The sequence below is a fragment of the Danio rerio genome, chromosome 15 (genome assembly GCF_052040795.2).
Source record: "Danio rerio strain M-AB ecotype USA chromosome 15, GRCz13ab, whole genome shotgun sequence".
In the NCBI taxonomy this organism is placed as follows: Eukaryota; Metazoa; Chordata; class Actinopteri; order Cypriniformes; family Danionidae; genus Danio; species Danio rerio.
Window position 1 is genome coordinate 11687938 of NC_141035.1, and position 13964 is coordinate 11701901.

Consider the following 13964-nt stretch of genomic DNA (forward strand, 5'->3'; position numbering starts at 1 on the left):
ACTCACGAAACTGCACGAACTTCCGCAAAACCGACTCTCAGCAGTCTGTCACCTCGGTAACCCAGGACAACAGCCATTCACGAGCGTGTGAATCCCAAAGACGTCATCGAAGCGAGAAACCACCCAATCAGGAGCACCGTGTTTCCCCAAGGCCAGCCGGCGAGGGAGATTCGACTTCAGCAAAAAGGGCGCAAGTAACACAAACTAATGTTGTCTCTTGCTGATCTTGTGCAGATTGATCTTAAGCAGTTAAAGATAAGCCATATCTCTGCTTTTGTGGTTTCTCAGGTGTTATTCTAAGATCTTGTAAGAAGTATTAGAATTAATTTGGGACGTTGTCAACTCATATTGCATCCTCTGAACTACCTCTGTGTGTATGTGTGAATGTGTGTGTGCGTTTGTTTGTTGTTTGCTTATTACGTAGTTAGTTTCATGTATCGTAGTGTAGCTCAATAAATCTTTGTACTCATTTTGTAAGAACTGTGTTCTTGTTTATGTGCTTCTAAGTCATTGCCTCGAGCTGTAGATTTTGTTACCTTGCTAAAAGATCATCCAATACTGTGTTATGTTATTATCGTTGGCCACGTAAATAATATTAACAAGATTGGTAAGATACGATGTCTTCTATTTGCGGGACAAATGGTAGATAAAGTGTGAATCTTTTAATCTGATTCAATCTGACTCAATTGAGTCGAATCAATGATTTGAACCTTCAGGATCCGATTCATTGAAATGAGCTAATAAACCCCTGATCGATATTAAAACGTAGGTTGATCCCCTACACCTTCGAACAGAGATTGTTCAGCACCACACTCGAAACCAAGAGGTAAGAACATTTCCCAGAATACACAAGCTACAACTGCACTATAGCTGCACCCGAAAATAAGAAGATCTACAAACATGTATTTTTTGTCATTATTATTTTTATACTAAAATTTTACAATATTTTTTTAACAAGCCTATGTTTTAATACATTCATAACCTTGTTCGTGTTTTAACCGCCATGCTTTTAACAATAACTGCTAAAATAAAAAACTGCTAAATTTTGCTACCTGTAATACATAATAATAACTCCTATATAGCAGTCCTACAACATTCTGATGCATATTATGATAACATAATGAATGCCTTCAGTGATTTCTTGAAGATAAATACCAAAAAATAAGGCAACTGGAACAACTACAGCAGTCTGATCGTATGACATGTGCAGGTTCTGTAGATTTGTCCCATTTCTAAGGGGTAAATTTTGAACCCCTTTTCCTTCACACTCGGTTTTAAGGGCCAGGGGTAAGGGTACAAAAATAGAATAGGGATTGGGTCTATATATTTGGTCTCAATAATCTGCTAATCCTGACCAAATATACTTTGTGTATTATACAGTATATTTTTATTATGCAAGGCAAGGCAAGTTTATTTATATAGTAAGGGGCGTTAAACTCTTGGAATTTCCAGTTTATATGATAATGAAGATCTGAGTGATCTGTTAGGTTTGTATTGAGTAAGCATATCTGTAATGTATTCAGGTCCTAGGCCATTTAGTGATTTACAGACCAGTAATAATACTTTAAACTCTATTCTGAATGTAACTTGAAGCCAGTGTAAAGACCTGAGGACAGGTGTGATGTGTTCTGATTTTCTGGTTCTGGTCAGAATCCTGATCGCAGCATTCTGGATGAGTTGCAACTGTCTGACTGTCTTTTTGGGAAGGCCAATGAGGAGGCCGTTACAGTAATCCACCCTGCTGCTGATGAAAGCCTGAACAAGTTTCTCTAAGTCTTCCTTGCAAACAAAGCATCTAATTTTTGTAATGTTTTTGAGATGGTAGTATGCTGATTTACTAGCTGCTTTGACATGACTATTGAAACTCAGATCTGACTCCAGAGTCACACCAAGTTTCTTGACCAATATTCTTGACCTTTTTGTTGTTTGACCTTTAGTGCCAAGGTACGCATTCATCGTGAGAACGTCATCCCTGTTCCCAAACGCAATGAGTTTACTCTTAGTTTACTCTAGTTTACTCTTACTTTACTTTAGTTTACTCTTTGTTTAACTGAAGAAAGTTTTGGCACATCCAATTGTTAATTTTTATCAATGCATTGGCAGAGGGTGTCACTGGGGCTGAGGACCCAAATGCAGATAACTAAGGATTTATTGAAGAATACAAATAAAACAAAAAGGCAAAACAAACAACCCGAGGGGGAAAAACAGTAATAAAACAAATAAACAAACAAACTTGACAGGGCAGACAAGGCAAGGCAGGACTGGACACAGCAGGACTGAAAACATGAGGGTATTATAAAGCAAAAGTAAATCACTCACCGTGCGCTCACACACGCAGCGTGCATGCTTCATCCCAGCGCCGACCAAAACCGAAACCAACAAGACTAAGACGCTGGGAATGAAACACCACGCTGCTGACAGACGAAAACACAAACACGAGTACATGAGCGCGCTTGTCGGAGGGACGCAGAGCGCGCGCGGCCGCATCAATGGGGAGCGCGCACGATCTGCGCACACCCACGAAGGCGCACGCACACACGGAGACACACACAATGACAGAAACAAGTGCTCGACCCAAGAAAACTTGAGCCGAGCACAACAGGACAGGATTAGACATGACTAGTGTCCGAATTCTGCCACCAAAACAAGAATTTACATGACCAGAGTCGCAGAACCCTGACACAATCAGTCAATCAACCGGACAGAACTGTTGTGTGTGTGTGTGTGTGTGTGTGTGTGTGTGTGTCTTGTGTTGTGTGTGTGTGTGTGTGTATAAAATATATAAAATAAAATATATAAAATGTCTGGTATATACTGTATAATTAAATACAATAAAAGGCCCATATATTAAGGACTGCATTTAAATGTCTGACTGTGGAAATGATTTTGGCACCTGCTGGTGACATCATGATGTGTGCATTATAGCTGTTATATGGCTCAAATGAACAGAAACATTTTGATAATGTCACAGAAATTATTCAAAGTGTTACATGACAGTGCCCACTGATACAGAGCTGTGAATGTTGTTAATGAGTAAAACATATGTCAAGTTCAAATCCAGAGGAAGCATACTTTTAATTAAGAATCTAATTAAAATCACACTTTAAGTTAATGAGTGTGTATTAGGTGCACTAGTGATTTAAACTGATCTGATCTGTACTCCGCTATCATCATCCCTCCCACATTTTTAGCTTCTAGCGGTTAAAACGACTTGCTTATCCCATTTCTGTGAGGCAGACAGATCGAGAGGAGGCGGTGAAGTAAAGTACTAAGAAAAGCTCAGAAAGTTACCTGCAAGGTCACTACTCATTTTAAGAGAGAGTGGGCGCAATCCTGCCAAACTGCCCCGATTCCGAGAAGCTCAGAGATAAGGTAAAGTAATAATCTTTTTAAAATCGAGTTTTTAATACACTTGTCAAACTCTTAGGAATGTAATTAATGTTAATGTTGGTTTAGAGTGGTTTTGAAGAACTTGTATAGCAATTTTGAGAGAGTTTATACAATCAATTTGGAAATGTCACATGGTGTAACTGTCAAGAAAAAGTTCAGTTTTAGCCACTTCTTTACACCTTGAATCTACACTGTTTTTGTTCTTAAACTTTAATAAAACAAAGATAACTTTAGTATTTTTTACAAGAAAATATGATATTTTGCTGTTCTAATTAAAACATTTTTTTATAAATAAACAAAGCATTTTGGGATTCAATTAATTGTAATTTAAAACATTCTCATCACTAAAGAGGTCTTCAAGTCACTGCATGAATACTGCATTTTTAATGAACTTTTGAATTAATTAAAATATCCAGACAAATATAGAAGGGTCAACAAGCTGAACTACGCAGGACAAATAAACTTATGAAGAATCTATTATAAATAATGCATCCATGCACATCATTATTTTATCTTAATTTATGTGTCCTTGTATTTTTTTTATAAAAATAATAAAATAATAATAAAAATAACAATTCCCTTACTCTTAAATAACTTTTTTCCCAATAAAACCCTGTCCAGTCATTGTAATCAGAGGCATAGCCAACATTTTAAGTTTGTGTGCTTATTTTACAGGTTCATAGGTTTTTATTCATATATTTGCATAATATGCTTTAAAAAATACATTCTCTGCTGTATATTGCACAATGCACTTTACTCTTTTAAAAGAAAAAAAAGCGCAAAAAACAAATGTAATACTGTTAAAGGAATATTTGCATCTTATTTACCATTAAAAATGTAAATACAGTAAAGGTACTAATGCAAACTTTTTTATGGAGTAAGATGTTTAATAAAACTAGCAAATGATGTTTAAAATTTTACTAACTGGATGGTGCATGGTCATAAAATAAACATGATCAAAGAAATACATTTCCTATAGACAAATCAAACCTAATTGTCATGATCACCAGTGATCCAGCCTGTGTAGATCACTGGTAAACACACAGTTTCGCATTGAACTACAAATCCACCACACACCGGTTTCTAATCCTGGCTGATTGCTAACTCGCACAGCTGAAGCTGCTCAAAGACTGATTAGTTGGACTATTTTTACAGCACACTAACACACAGACTTTGCTGAGTCTTGTTATACTGATTATGAACATTATGACTTGGTTTCCTTTGCCTTGTCTTGCCATGTTTGACCCTCGCTTTGTTTTATTGTTTATTCCTGCCTGATGCATGCCTTTGACTACACGCCTGTTTATTGACCCCGACTCTGGATTTGCCTGTTACTTCTGTTTGCACCTGTGTTGAACGTTGCTTGCCTGACCATTCTCAATAAACTTGCATTTGAATCTGCACCTCCCTTGTCAGCTTTACATCACACTAACTTTCTTTTTTTTTCTTATGAGAACCCATTTCAGTCAAATATACATCACAATTTAATATCAATCAAGTCACGTCCATTAAAACCCACCAACTAGATAATTTTATTTCAGCATACTGATCAACAATGACTACAAAAAAAAAAAAAAAAAATTAAAAATAACAACCTTTAAATCACCATCTACTTGTTAATCTATAGTTTGAAATGGCTTCATTGACTAACTATCATTGCTTTCTATTACAGAAGGAACAAGTCTGGTTAACTTCCCTTCACACATTTTTTTAGATGTGTGTGTGTGTGTGTGTGTGTGTGTGTGTGTGTGTGTGTGTGTGTGTGTGTGTGTGTGTGTGTGTGTGTGTGTGTGTGTGTCAAAGATATCAGGTTCAATCTACAATGGCGCGATATTTCTTCATCAGGTAATATAATCTACCACACGCTTCTCAGCAGGGAAGCCGTCTTACCCTGGTAGGAAGCCAGTGGCTGCAATAGATTATTATGGAGAGAGTCTCCAAGAAAGCTGAGTGAGAAAGGTCACAAAATGGAAAGACTCCAGGAGGAGAGATAGACTGGTGAAGTGCTTGAATCTGCTGATCGTAGTAAAGATCAGAGCTTTCATTTGGGATGGAGGAAGACCTCACGGGAAGAGATGGACAATAATGCCGAGGTCAGAAGGGGAATCTCATCGACAGCTTAAGTCCCAATGGATTAGAGAAGATAAGGATATAGGGATAACAGTTTGGACACTGAAACTGAAATACAGCTGAAAACCACGCGCATGTCCCAATACACATACACAGCTGTTGTAGAGACAGCAGCCATTAGCAGATCTGTTTCTCTGTTTAATCTCTTGGGTGTACAGAACATGTGTTTTCATGATTAAACCCACAAACTCCCAGTTCATTTAAACATGCCTTTTTTACAGGAGGAAAAAAAAAACACACACACTGTTTAATTATGTAAAGCTTATTTTCATTACCTATTTATACCCTATACATCTCAGGTGCGTCCAAAATGTGTATGTGAATTTTCAGCTGATCATATGACACGAATCATTTATTTTAAGTGGAAGCATGCATTCATTTTTTATTTTTTTTTGGCTTAGTCCCTTTTAATCTGAGGTTGCCACAGCAGAATGAACCACCAACTTATCCAGCATATGTTTTATGCAGCAGATGCCTTTCCAGCTGCAACCCATCACTTGGAAACATCCATACACACTCATTCATTCATTCACACACACATACTCATACACTTCAGTTAACTTTAGCATACCCAAATCATCTGTACCTTTACCTGTGGGGGAAACTGAAGCATCCGGAGGAAACCCACGAGAACACGGGAGAACATTCAAACTCCACACAAAAATGCTAACTGACCCAGCCGAGACTCGAACCAGCAACCTTTCTGCTGCAAGATAAATGTGCTACCCAATTGCCATAGTGTCGCCCAAGAGGAAGCATAAAAACAATTTTTGTTTCCTTTTGCATGCAAAAACAATGCTTCTCCCTGCCTTTACAGCCCACACTGTAAAAAACTTATGCTGAACCAGCATCCTTTAAATTGTGCCCCATATTTCCAATCCAGCAGGTGGTAGAATATGCACTATTGGGTAAGTTTGCCAACTGCCAGTTAAACACCAGACACATTGAGCTGTTTCTTAAAATGCGTTCTGCAGCAATCTTGTGTCGTCGTGTTCTTTTGAAACGGCATCATCAACTGGTAAAGTTCAATTCCAAAAAGTAAGACTGCAAGAATGGAGGACGCGTGAAAGTTATAGTCGATAAGTCATTGCAGACTTGAGCACCAAACTCACTCTAGAGGTCCCAGAAGTAATTGCGACTGGAGGTGGGAAGTGCAGCATTTTACATAGACTTATTATTAATGTTCAGTAATATAACTTATTTATCTAAGGAATGTCTATTATTAACACATTAATGTTTATTTGTTGAAATTCTTATTAAAGTGTTTTATTTGTGTTGTGCAATGTATATTTGTAAAGTATGTATAGTATATATTATGAAAAGGGGAAAAAACACTAAATCATTGTATAAATGCTGTAATGTTTAAATAGTTTAAGTTAAAAATGCGTGAAGGTCATGTTACCATCAGAAAGAACGTAGCATACATTTTCTGACAGGACGCTATGTTCTCGCGAGTTGACCTGGCAAGACTGATCTTCACAGATCAGACTGGACTTGCGTTCTTGGAATTGAGAAAAAGCCAGGATATTTTTCACCAGATTTTTGAATTGTTCAATCATTACATGTTGGAAGTAATGCTTCTTCAAATTTTTGTAATAACTTGTAAAATGAACTAACTGCCAATGTGTTGTTACTAGTATAAATTTTGGAGAAATACTAACACTAATTTATTTACATGTACTTTTCTCATTTTTAAGGTTTAATTAAGGTTTAAGATTAAGTTTTTTTTTCCCCGAGAGCAGACTGACTTATTAAAGGTGAGACAAAGCAACATTATTTGTTTTGAGTTTAAGCAACTGTAGACAAATGATTTTAAAATATTTCTGTAAATTTATATTTCAAAGAGTTAGTGATTAATCTGATCTTTATTGTGTACACTGTTTATTAAATATGTTTTAGTTTTATTTTTTTCTTTTCTTCATATAATTACTTCAAACAGTGTGAGGTATTTTAACATGGCACATGTTGATAAATTAAGTGGAGCTGCAAGTTTCATTACAACCAATCAACAAATTCTCAAAAAACACTAAAAGCTGAAGCACTGCCGTCACGAAAATAATGATTTGTAGATAAATAAGATTTTGTGTACATGTTGTGTTTATGTTTTTCAGTTTTAGTGTGTTATTATTATTATATTACACACATATATATATAGAGGCCATGGTCCTTTAGCCTCCTTGTTAGAGCAACCGAATCCCATGTGGAAAGTTGCTGGTTTGATCCCGGCTCGTAGCAAGTTGGGTGGAGTAGGAATGGTGGAGTTACATTTGTTGCCATGACCTGTATGGGACTAAGGTTTAGGGGGGGTGAGTGTAAAGGAGGCCAGCTAGTGAAGTGCTGTGCAGGTAGACCTCATTCCTCTGGCTTCTAAAGGTGCACTAGCGACAGATGCTAGAGCCCATGGTCTGTAGCCTCCTTGTTAGAGCTACCGACTCCCTTGCGGAAGATCACTGGTTTGATACCAGCTTGGGGCGGGTTGGGTGGTGTAGGGCTGGTGGGGTTACATTTAGATTAAATGTGTAGATTTGCTCTTGTCATTGGTGGGGACATACAGAGCGTATGGATACTGTAAAACTGCTTTTAAGCACTTAATAATGCAAATAACAATTAATGCAGCTTGTCCCATGCAGCAAAAGTCAGTATGACACAAAGAGGCATACGACACAAATTAACCATTTAATTTTATTGTTTTTCATAATCATTCAGGCCAAAATCTAAACTGAATTCCAACTAATTGCATTGGCTTGGTCAATATTATGGTGGACTTGTGCACTTGATTTTAAGTGACTGACACTTTTCTTTGAAAAGTAGCTTTTTATGTCCTTGTTTTGGAGCTTCTCACATCCAAACATGACTACAGGGGTCTGTTTTTTTGTATGTGGAATACTCAATTAGCTGGATTTGAATGTTGACAATTTGACGCGATCCATGATCGTTTTGTTCTTCAAAACTCATCTGAGGCTTGTAGTAACAGTAACAGTTCTGGAAGCTCAAACCTGCATAGGAGCAGGTTCACAGGGTTAGATAGGGTCAGTTTAAGCAAAGATAATACTGAAAATATGAACCAAATGCTGATATTTTCTTACAGTAGTTATATATACTTGGAAAAATAGAAAATATATATTTAAGCTATATATAAAGTAAAAAAATATATATTAATAAAACTTATGCAATCTGCACTCTGAAATAAAATTAAAAGATTGCCCTCTGGTGGTTCAAATAGAAAATTTATTGATATGAACTTTTTAGATGCAAACGCGTACTTGCACAACATTCGACTTATTTAAAAAAAGGATAATAATTTATGCAGTCAAGCACGTTTTTTTGATCACTAATATGCCAGTGATTGATACCTTGGTACCAATATCAAAATGCTTTTTTGATGCAAATTTAATTTATGCAGTTATTCCTTAGGCCGATTAAAAACTTGAGTAGGCCTAGGCTACTATAATAAAGAAAATCTTCTCTAAAATAACTAAATTCATTGACATGCATTGAAAAACATGATGAATATTCTTGACACATAAAAGTGTAAATCATGCAGCCCACAACAAATGTGGAAAGTTATTGCGTATCATATTTAACAAAGCGTTTACTGCTAATTTGTTGTAATTTTGCTCACATGGATAATTGAATATAAATCAGATGATGTCATTACACTGCTGTGCCATCAGCCAATTGTTGCATAGCTGATCATGATTTCGATGATAGATAGATCTGTCCTTCACAACACACACAGCGATCTCAGATCAGTTTATCCAGACATTTTAATCTAATTCGCGAACATGTTTGAAGAACCAAATTAGCCTAAGATCAGTTATCAAGATAAACAGGTCCAGTATCTGCCAAATCATCTTAGATAATTTAAGCGAGGTATGAAGAATGACCCCAGCTATCAGTCACATGACAACAGAAAAAGGCCCAGTCAATCACACTGTGTTTGTTTTTTTGAGGAGGGAGGACTCAAGAAGGAAACATAATTTAACCCTTTCTTCCAATAGTATCTGGAAGCAGCCTTGATGATGTAAGCTGAGACTGCATCTCTCAGTGATGCAATGTCGGACACTTAATGGAGCTAGTGATGTCACTGTGAGGGATAGGGTTAGGGGCGGGGTTAAGTGAGCCCAATAAAAAGCATTGGATGCAGCTCAGATTGCACTGCACTAGGTTACTAAGGGTTGATGGAGCATTATTTTATATTGAAGGTGATTAAATTATTGGTGAGGACATTTTAGTGATTGGTGGATATTAGTGGGGACACATCCCCTCTGTCAATACCAATTATACACCCTTTGTATAGATTTTGGAAACTCTACCCACCTCTGGTTTTATGATACAAATAAATAAAAAAATTTAAGACATTTTTTTATTATTTTAGCCAGGGCATCCGGAAATATTTTAAGTTCTTTTATAAAGACACTGTGTAGTGGAAGAGATTTGAAATATCTGCATTTATGAATGAAATATTTGGTGAATACAATGATAATATTTATCAAATCGTGCAAAACAGACCAATCTTTAGTAATTCCATGTAGTACATTGTGGAAATCTTTAATTATTTTCTTGTATTTCTCCCGTATTTTTATCATTTCTATGAAAAATGAAAGCATCAAAAAGCACATTATTTTGTCTTAAATGAGCATAAACAGTAACAAAAGTAATCAAAGGCTTTCGTTATAGATCTGTGATCAAACAAAACAGTGGATTAAAATGAAAAATTAGCTTGTCTTCACCAAATTTATTTGGGAAATCCTGTATTTTTACATCCCGATGTTGACAGGATGAGCTGACATCCAGCGGGGGGTTCATATAATTAATCAATTATGAAAGTTAGCGGTTTTTGAAAAGTAAGAATGATTAATACATCCATATGAAACAGTCCCTTAAAAGTGATGTCACATCTTTAGTTTTACACGCAGTCACATTTTACACACACTACAAGCGTACCATGCCAAAGCCCAAGTGAACCACGCTTTGGCACACATCTTCCAACCGGGCCAGGGACGCTATTTTCTATTTTTCTATTTAATTAACAAGGCGTGTTATGAGTACAATGAACACGACAGATTGTTACGTGTGCTGTTAGGTATTATTTATGTGGATTACTGAACAAGTCATGGACTGATGATGTCAAAAACTCTAGAAGAGTCTTGCATGTTTCTTTGTTTGGTGCGTCTTGATTGTCATTCAGTCTGACATTATGACAAATGAGATCTACAGTGCGATGGGGATCATGTTTGAACGGTCTGACAAGATTCAATCGTATAAAGTGATTATAAAGCGCACAGTGTGAGTCAGTGCAATTTGTGATTGCACATTTCCAAACACTTTCAGCAAAGCATGTTTGAGCTGGTAGCTAAACTCATATGACTGCATGTCCGAAGCTCTTAGCTTTTACCCTCAAGTTTCACTTTCTTGCAAAGTTTAACTCTAAACTTGATCAATCTCACCTTTCTGTAGCTTTCTAGTAAACCCTGAAGACCCTGATTAGCTTCTTCTGGTAGGTTTGATCAGAGTTGGAGCAAAACTCAGCAGAAAATTGGATCCCAAGGGTCAAAGCTAAGAAATCCTGCAGTAGATGGTTCACCAGTTGGATTACTATTCGGAACTAATGGTGCATTCAAGTCTACCTGGCAATTTTGTACTTACAAGGCATACTTATGATGCTAGGAGTGTTCAGATCAATGGAGGGTTTTGGTCAAAGTATCTTTACTACAAAACTGTTCTTTTGAAAAATAATGAATAAAGATTCTGTTTTAACTGTTTTTGATTTTATTCATGCACTAAATCAGGGGTTTTTTAAACTGTGTGGCACGCCCCACTATGGGGACGCCACCACCTATTAAGTGGTGTGCGAGAATTTGAGGCGTGCACTCGAGTGAATTATGATGACGATTTTTATGCGTTCACTAGAGTGAATCTGATTAATGTAAGTTCCACAGCTATTCTAACTATCTAACTGTAACTTAATTTGAATAAGACAATAATATAATTAAGGTGTTTACTAGAAGTGCTTTTTTAATGTTGCATCACTAGACTAGCCACATTTCCTGCAGAGTCTTGATCGTGTAATTTTGGGTGTTTCATCTTTATTTATTTTTTTTACTTCAACTGCAGTTTACTTATAAGTTAAACTTTCACTTTCATGTATATTTCATTCATGCCCCATGACAAACTGAAGTATTAGACGCGAATATGGAGTGGAAGAATGTTGAAAGAGCATTGTTTAAAATGGAATTTGATACCGCTCGCCGATTGAAAAAAAAAAAAACTTCCACATTTCTGTGGGTCCTTTACAGACAGTCAGATGGGTCTTGTCGCAAAAATGCAGAGAAAAGTCCTACATGACAGTAATAGTTTGATTGTGGTGTTTTACTTCAATAATGTCATTAAAATCTGCATACTCCACTTGTCTCAATTGAATTTTAGCTTAGTTCAATTATGGCTTTGATTAAGGTAATCAAAAATCGCTGTTTACATAGTAGAATCCTAATCAGAGTATTGTCTTAATCATATTCATTCATTCATTTTCTTGTCGGCTTAGTCCCTTTATTAATTCAGGGTCACAACAACAGAATGAACCACCAAGTTATCTAGCACATTTTTACGCAGCGGATGCCCTTCTAGCCGCAACCCATCTCTGGGAAACATTCACACACACACACACACACAATGGACATTTTAGTCTACCCAGTTCACCTGTACCACATGTCTTTGGACTGTGGGGGAAACCGGAGCACCCGGAGAAAACCCATGCGAATGCAGGGAGAACATGCAAACTCCACATAGAAACGCCAACTGACCCAGCCAAGGCTTGAACCTGCAACCCAGCGACCTGCTTGCTGTGAGGCGACAGCACTACCTACTGCGCCACTGTGTCGCTGTCTTAATCATATTAAAATCGTATTATCAATGTATAGTTGACCATAAAAACATACTCAATCATGGTTTGGTTCCTTATTTATATCATGTAAAATGAGCGGTGATTTAAAAAAAAACTGTTAAAATGTTAGATGCTAAATAAGAAACAGTTCAAGACCAAATACAAAAGAGACATGGCACACCAATACACTTAACAGTAACAAGACTTTTAATCACTGTGTGCGACTGAGGTGCTTTTATGTGTAAATCACGTGTGAGGTTCAATGCTTTATATGCAGTCTGAAAGCTTGACTGTGAGGTGTAGAATTCCCTCTGGTGTCTTGTGGGCATTCCAGCTGGTGACTGACAGATGTATTAACACTGTAAGTTTACCATAAGTCTTTACCACAGTCTTTTACCGTGTCTATCATGTTTTAACAGGAAAATGCTGGTAGTGGTATTCAAAGCAATTTTTTTGTTTACTGTAAATTTTTTTAACAAATAATTATATATATATATATTATATATTATGGTCACTTTATTTTGATTGTCAGTTTTTTTGGAATTTAAGTTACATTGAATCTACATGCCAACTAATTCCCATTAGATTATAAGTAGACTGTTCGGTTGGGGTCAGGATAAGTATAAGTTGACATGTACTAGTTTTTTTTTTTTTTTTTGTTGAAGGAGCAGTATCAACAGATATTAATCAGACAGTCTACTAATAATTAAATGGACCATGAAAAATAAAGTGATAACAAAATAATTTAAAATGTTTGAAAGGAGCGAAATTACTCTCTTTTTTTACTAGAATTATCAGCAATCTGACTACCTAGTGCATTAAATGTTTTTACAGTCCTTAACCCATTTACTTTCTTTTGGTTTAGTGCCGGCAGTATCAGGGGTCACCACAATGGAATAAACCACCAATTACTCTGGCATATGCTTTTTGTGGTGGATGCACTTCCAGCCACAACCCAGCACTGAGAGTACACTAACTAGTGAACCCCCAGTGCTGGGAAACACCCACAAACTTTCCCTCTCACACACTACAGCCAATTTAGTTTAGTCCAACTTATCTGTAACACATATCTTTGGACTGCAGGGGAAACTGGAGCACCAGGAGGAAACACAGGTAAAGATAGGGAGAACATGCTGGTACTTGTAAGAATGGCTAAATCCCTCCATAATAATAGACCACGAGAACTGTTGGGGAATTTCATGAGGCAAGACCAGGAGAACTGTCAGTCACAAAACAAAAAACTTTCTAATCTGAGAAGAATCCTGTAGATTTCCTGTAGTTTTCTGTAGATTTGGGTTTTGACTTTGATGAGATATTTGCCAGATGCTCTTCTTAAGAGAAAATGGTTTAGATATCAACTAATTGCCAGACAAGGGTCTTTGTGAAGCGTTTATTGTCTTGAATTTATGGTTGTTAGTTCTGAGTTGAATATTTAAGTTGATTGTGCAAAAATGTCACTGGGTTCTTGTAGCAAAGATACCCAGTTGCAGCATTATGAGTGTCTGAACTTTTGGTTCAAATACTTATTTGCTGCAATGTTCTTCATCAGTCTTTCACTCTT